Source organism: Mustela nigripes, chromosome 16 (assembly GCF_022355385.1).
Source record: "Mustela nigripes isolate SB6536 chromosome 16, MUSNIG.SB6536, whole genome shotgun sequence".
NCBI classification, from domain to species: Eukaryota; Metazoa; Chordata; class Mammalia; order Carnivora; family Mustelidae; genus Mustela; species Mustela nigripes.
This window is the reverse complement of record NC_081572.1, coordinates 3963894-3970876: the sequence shown is the minus strand read 5'-3', so window position 1 is coordinate 3970876 and position 6983 is coordinate 3963894. Positions and strand designations below refer to the sequence as shown.

General features: G+C 60.1%; 1 long non-coding RNA gene across 1 annotated transcript; it reads left to right on the top strand.

The window, feature by feature from the left end:
* Nucleotides 1–1435: 1435 nt before the first annotated feature.
* On the top strand, nucleotides 1436–6040 carry LOC132003766 (uncharacterized). The gene is made up of 5 exons (XR_009400304.1): nucleotides 1436–1858; nucleotides 3415–3561; nucleotides 3975–4122; nucleotides 4737–4847; nucleotides 5600–6040. It is a non-coding gene; the product is annotated as an uncharacterized LOC132003766 (long non-coding RNA).
* The last annotated feature ends 943 nt before the right edge of the window (nucleotides 6041–6983 follow it).

The window sequence follows — 6983 nt, the reverse complement described above, 5'->3', positions numbered from 1 at the left end:
ACTAGGGCTGACGACAAGCCTCACTCCCCACATTTTGCCAAGGCTGGGTGTTAAGAAAGCGTCAGCTGCTCTGCTGTCTGGATGGGTGGAAAGCCTGATTTTACAGTTTCCTTGTGTATTTTTTAATTATAAATGAGCCGGTGCTTCCTCCCACACGTCAGGCTTTGATTCTCATGCCACCAGGTGCTAAGGGGACACGCACAGGGCGATGGGCGTGGTCTCATCACCGGAGAGCAGCGTCATTCCCCCTTGAGTCCCCCGCCTCCGGTTCTGCCTTCCCCTCATGGGTGAGAAGGGACCCAGGCGACCCCACGGACCGTCCCCGACCTCCAGCCTGCAGCACCAGTCAGCTAGGACCCACAGCCCCCACAAGAGCACCTTCCAAGCCTGAGCTGTCTTTTGGGGGCAAAAAAGCAAAGATTTCCAATCAGGAGAACCTACCATCTCCGACCACAGCATCTTCGCTGGAAATGCGAAGCGATGCCAAGTGGGGCCAAGAGGTGGATTTGCAGGCGTCCTCATGTGTGAGCCGGGGGCTTCGGTGCACGCGCAAAGCAACGCTTGGACACTCAGGAGGTCGTAAAATGGACCAGGGGAAGCCGGGAGCCACCTTGTGCGACAGGGGGCTGTTTCGTGCCATTTCAACTGTGCGGGTCCAACAAAGCGTCCTGGCATGTTTGTTAATAAAGACACAGAGCGGCAGCAACACACGGGGATTCTGTTTCAGCCCGTTGTCAACCCCAGAGAAATGTGACTGGAGTCATACTGCATTTTCGGGTCTGACGAAGCTGCGGTAATAAAACACCGGATGCGTTATACACCCCACCTCAAAAGACCACCAGAGACGTGAGTCAAAGCCAAGCGGCAAGGGTCGTTTATTAGGAGTTCGAACCCAGACCTCCGCTCACTCGTTCCCGGTGACGCAAAGAGGTCCCGAGCAGAGTAAGTGCAGGGTTTTTATAAGCAGGTACAAACAAGTTTTGGGGTGGGGTACAAACAAGTTATGCTGATTGGTTAATATTTTAAAAATCATACCTGGTGTTGGTTGATTGGTGTTGGGAGCCCGCGCGTGCATTAAGCAAGCATTGGAACAGAAGCGGAAGTAGCTAGTTAGCCCGCACGTTGAGCAAGCACTTTTACAGAAGCAGAAGTAGCCGGTTGATAGCACTTTCGGGCGTAAACAAGTTTCAGGTGGGGGGAGGTTTGTCCAGGCCTTTCAGTAACATAAGCATTTTATGCAAATGTGTGGTGGTGGGAAGAGTAGCGGGCCAGGTACCAGACATCTTAAGGAAACCAGAGCTCTGGTTACTCCTCAGTTTTAACACCTCATGAGAGGAGCCAATTATTTTGGACCAACAAGCTGCCTTTTGTGGAGTTTTGTCTCTGCTTGAAGTCAGAGCCCGTCTGCCAGCACAGATTCGTGGGGTGCGGGGAGAGGTGAGCCCAGGTGACCAGGTGAGCCCAGGTGAGCATGGCGGGGAAGGAGATAAAGGCTCACCCTCTCGCCATGCATGCCTGTGTCCAGCCGTCCTCCTGGACCTGGGAGTCAAGGTCATGTCACGAAAACAACGGCGGGCTCTGGACTAAGGCTCTGGGGCTGCAGCAACTGAGACGGAGTCTTTGCTCTGCCGAGCACTAGCTGGATGGCCTCGGGCAGGGGTCCTGACCTCTCTCAGCTTCGTTTCCATCATCAGCGAAATAGAGATGACCGTGGGTTGGAGGGGATTGAGCAGGACACTGCGCGCAAAATGCTCAGCCCCGTGGCGTGCACAGAGCGCACATGGTCAGTAAATTGACCATTACAGCATCAGCCCGTTTGTAACAAAGCTGTTAGAGGCCGCACCCTCAGGGAGCTCAGGTGGGAGAACCAGCTGAATGTGTGTGTGTGTGTGTGTGTGTGTGTGTGTGCACGCGCGCCCTCGTGTGCATTTGTGTTGGGGGTCTGGGAGAGGCTCTGCTGGCCGTAGGGCTGTGTCTGTCACTGTTGGCACGTCTGGGCGTCTCTCTGTGTACATCGTCTGCAAAGAGCCTCCCAAGAACTTCCCCCAGAACGGCCCCTGCCCCACACCCTCCTTTCCTCGGAGATCTATGGGTCTTCTCTGGAGCTGAAGGAAAACAACCCACAGCCCGTCTCCCATCAGCCCTGCACATGCCTGCGATGTCCCTCGGCTCTCCGGTTCCACTCCCCGTGGTCCCGGGACCCAGAGGGCTGGCCTCCTGGTACCTGGCAGCCCACCTGGAGGCATTTCTTGGTCACTGTTAGGGGCACAGGGGATGGCACCGGCGAGACCAGCCCCTTCCAAAATGGGAGAGGTGCCCAGGCGACCACGACCTCTCAGGGCCGTGCAGCATGAAGGGGGCGCTCCCCGCGGGGCAACTGGGAAGGCGTCCTGGACAGAGCGTGTGACCCCCTCCGATCCCCTGGAGCCTGTCCCAGCCCGACTTCACTCCGGGTCCTCCTCGCGCCCCCACAACCCGATCCAAGCACCGTTCAGTGCATCATAGGCCAGAAGGAAACTAGCTCACCCAAATTACCCTTTTACGGCGCCCCCTCTGCTGTCCCGGCCTTTGCGACGTAGCAGGAAGACGTGGGGAAGGGGACAGGGGTAGGAAGGAGACCGCAAGGGCGAGGGGTCAACTGAAAACGTGGTTGCTCACGCTTCTTCCGCTGTGACTGAGAGCAAGAAGCAGACGTTGCAAAGCCATCCAGGTCCATGAAAAGGTCTGTGGACCCGAAAGGGTCGTTTCATGCAGCCTGACCCTTCCCCTGGGGGAGATACTGGTTTTCTATTCCTGTCTGAGAGCTCTGCCTGCAGGGCCACTGGGGGGCTGCCCCCGCCCAGCCGTGGTTCTGGGGGGAACCTGGGAAGCAGTCACGGGGACCGAAACCCAGGTGGTCATTGGGGCAGAGCTGGTCATTGGGGGAGCGGCCACCTGACAGGAGGCTTCTCGAACTCCTGCAGGGCCAGCCCAGCAGAGCCGGGGGCGGGGGCTGTCTGTCCCCGTGGTCAGTGAGTCAGCCCCGCCTGCGGGCTCCTGCCCCTGCTCTCAGTTTCAAGGCAGGAGGGGGATCCTCTACCCACAGCCCCCAAATCTGGTGGCTCAGAGGCCCTGCGGTGGGTGAGACGTCTCCTCCCTGGTCCCTCACGGACCTCTGACAATCTGGACTCACTCCTTTCAACTAAAATGTAACTGGGGCTCAGGTGGCTAAACATCTGCCTCTGGCTCGGGTCGGTGTCTTATCCTGGCGTCGAGCCCCGCATCGGGCTCCCCGCTCAGCGGGAAGCCTGCTTCTCCCTCTCCCAGTCCCTCTGCTTGTGTCGCTCTCTTGCTGTGTCTCTCTCGATCAAAAATATAGATAAAATCCTAAAAAAGAAAGAAAGAAAGAATCGTGTAATATTTGTCTTTTCGCAGCTGGCTTCTCTCACGGAGCATCAGGTCCTCGGGGTCCATCCGCATCGTAGCAGGGGTCAGTGTTTGGCTGAGGGACATTCCATGGCATGGACGCACCACACCCGGCCCCTCCCGTCACCCTCGCCCCCTTCCTACCCTCCCGCCGCTGTGAGTAGCGGTCATCGGTTTGGAAATGGGACAGACTGTTTTCTTGTCTGATGTCTCTGCTGGACGGGCAGCTTCTCAAGGGCAGCCAAGGGTTCGGTGTTAGGGCTGTTGCCTCCCTCCAGCTCACAGGTTGTACGGGAGAGCGCATGTGAGCAGGGGGGAGGGGGAAGGAGGGGGAATGGTGGAGGGGGGAGGGGAGGGGTTCCCAGCCGCCTGCAGAGGCCATGCAGCCCTGCCCGCACCCACCCTGCTGGTGGGCTCCTCCTGCCTCCCGCAGCTCCCAGCCCAGGACAGAGCGGTCCTCCCGCCTTCCCTCTGCTCCCTCCCGGGGCCCCCGGCACCCTGCAAACGGAGACAGGAAAGGGCAGGTGCCCGCGCGCTTGCCCTCGTCACCCGCCATTCCACCCACGCAGAAATCACTGCGCTGGACTTGGAGGACAGTGGCCACGTGCAGGGGCAGAGAGCAGCTCCCCGAAACTGCGTGAAATGGACACAAACACACCCGGAGTTCTCAGGAGGGAGGGTCGTCGCTGTGGTCCTCGGGGTTTGCCGTCCGGACAGGTGTGAGTCCAGAATGACTGTGGCTCAGACCCTGCCTGGCCCGTGGGAGGAAGCCAGAGGGCTTTCCTTGAAAAGTCTTGCTGATGTGTTTTGTTTTGTTTTTTTTTTAAGATTTGTGTGTTTATTTTAGAGAGAACGGGGTGGGGGAGGGGCAGGGGGAGAGGGAGAGAGCGGATCTCCAGCAGACTCCCCGCTGAGCTGGATCGGACCCCGAGATCAGGATGTGAGCCAAAAGCGACCGTGCCATCCAGGCGCCCGCTGATATGGTATTTTAAAGGACCAGGGCCCCACTGCTGTGGGTGAACAGATCTATTCTGAGAGAAGTGTGGGGGGTTATACACGCCCGTCTGTGGGCACCGCTGGAGGGTCAGGCGCTGGGGGTGCCGTCCATGCAGTAGGGACACTGTGAGGCGCCATGGGTATACCTTGAGCCGGGAACCAAGAGAGACACCCCCCCTCACTCAGGGCCCTCCTGGGCCAGCGCCTCCCTGCCCACAGACAAGGAAACAGGCAGGGGGTGCAGGTCCAAGCCCTCACAGCTCCCTTGGGGCAGAGCAGCCTCGAAACACCGCAGACTCGAGCGGCTGTATTTACCACCTGTGCTTCGCTTCCAGGACCCAAGACGGCTGCACCTGTCACCTGAGACCTGTCACCTGAGCTCCTTCAGCCACAGCCCGGGGCTGGCGGGGTGGAGGGGGGCGTCTGACGGCCAGGAAGACCCCAAGGTACGGGACAGTCTCACGCCTGCTCCCGCTGTGTCGGGGCACCAGGATGGAAAGCCTGACGTGACCGCTGCCCCCTCCCCAGGCGGGGGCCCCTTCCTTTGCACTAACATGCAGGGCAACATGCCGGCCGCCTCCTGGTTGCCGGGCCGTATGAAAATCACCCCAGTGGCGCGATGAGCTGTTTGCCCGGGGTTAATCGTCAGTGTTAAACCTTGCTCGGCGCAGGTTTAAAGCTGAATTTTCAATTTCCATGTCTAAGAAATCCATTCTCCCACCCGCCGCGGGAGAGAACAGAGTTCACGGGTTTAGCCCATTTCCGGGCCTCTTGACTCAGGGCACTACTAGGCGTGGGCTAAGTGGAGGGGGTCTGCAGCTGCTTCTCTGCTCGCTGCTGTACCCCCCACCACTGTACACGAATCTCAGAAGTGGGGAGAAGTGGGGAGTTTCCTTGAAAACAGGGCAAAGCATCTCTCGTCGCAGCGCTCGGAGGTGGCACAGAAGTCATCCTCAAATGTGGGAGAGCAGGAGGGGCGGCGGGCACGAGGAAGCTCCCGAGCCCAGGACTGAAGGGCAGCCGTGGGAGGGACGGGGTGGGCGAGGGGCTTCCCCTCGCTGCGAGGGAGGCAGAGACCCCAAGAGTGCACTGGTTCACGAGGCCTTCCTGGGACCCACAGCAGCTTTCTAGGGGTGAGGAGGGGCGGGCGGCCTCTGACCCCTTTTGCTCTTCTTTCTTCCTGTTCCTGAATCCGCAGCCCGAGCAGGCAGAAGACACCCCAGAGGGACACAGGAACGTGCAGATGAGTCAGGCACAGAAGTAAAGAATTCAGACAGGGAGGGGCCACCAAAGCCCCCGAATGCTCCCTTCATTGTCTTGGAGGAAACAGAGACCCAGAGGGCCATGGCCTGTCCAGGGGACACAGCTGGGCAGCTCAGGGCTGAATCCCTGCGTCTGGGCTCCTGCTCTGTGTTTGCCACTCACTGCACCAGCAGCCGTCACACGTACGTGTCACTGATGCTGCGTGTTTCATATGCGCACCTGCACCTCGATGGAGGCCTCTTGTCCCCCATCACGTCCACCAGGTGTGCAGCGTGGGCCGGGGAAAGCAGACGCGTGGCTGGGGCGGGTGGAGGTCTCCATCTCAGGGAAGAAGGCGCTTGACCAGAGTGACAACAAGAAGCCTGTGCCGGCTGGGCAGGTGACCCAGCAGTTGCGTGTGGGGCCTGGTGGGCGGCCGTGCACGGCCATGGTGAGGCTGAGGGATGAATCAATGGTGCCTTTCCGGTTTGAGTCGGGGGTACCAGTGGCTGCCAGGGAGCCAGGGGTGGGGGTCGTTGGTTTGCTGGGGAGGGCAAGGCTGACTTTGAGTCTGCTGGGCTGCAGGCAAAGGCCGTGTGCAGACATCTCTGCCGGGCTCCTAGGTTCTTGAAACGCAGGAGCCCCACAGCCCGTTTCCAGCTGGGTGTCCTAGCCCCTGTCACAGCAGCCAGCATGGGTCCGGCCCTTGGCGGGTGTTGGTTGAACGATCCAGGTGGGAGGGTCCAGCGGGAGCTGAGAAGGGGGACTGGGGCTGCAGGGGGCCGACCGTGTGCGTGGGTCGTTCTGGAACCGCCCGGTCCACGATGAGAACCGTGGGAGTGGGCTCAGTGCTGCGAGGCAAGGTGGCCGGGAAGCAGGAGAGGGGCCCTCGGAGGGAAGTCAGAGTGGAGGAGAGGGAAGGCCAGCGATGCCCCAGGGATGGAGGTCAGGGAAGCCCCTGGATTTGGGGTGCAGAGTGCTGTGGGTGCACTGGGACCTACGTGCATTTAGGGTGAGCAAGGCCGGAAGCGGACTTGCTTAGGACAAGAGATGGCGGGGTGGCGGGGTTCGGGGGGACCCGAGTGCACAGCTCTCTGCGGAAGACGGGGAGCAAGAGGGACAAGGCCCAGGATACGGGTTTGGGAAAGAGACTTGGGAAGACGTTGAGGGCGCAGGAAGGAAAGGGGATGCAGGGGCTCCGCGGGCGGGCGGGAGCCAGGACACCTGCTGTGAATGAACGGCCTCCGCCAGGGCTGGAGGGACAATGAGCTGGAGGAAGCCTCCCCACTGATTTCGCCTGGGGTGGGGAGAGCAGAAAGATGGAGCTGCCCCCTTCCTGA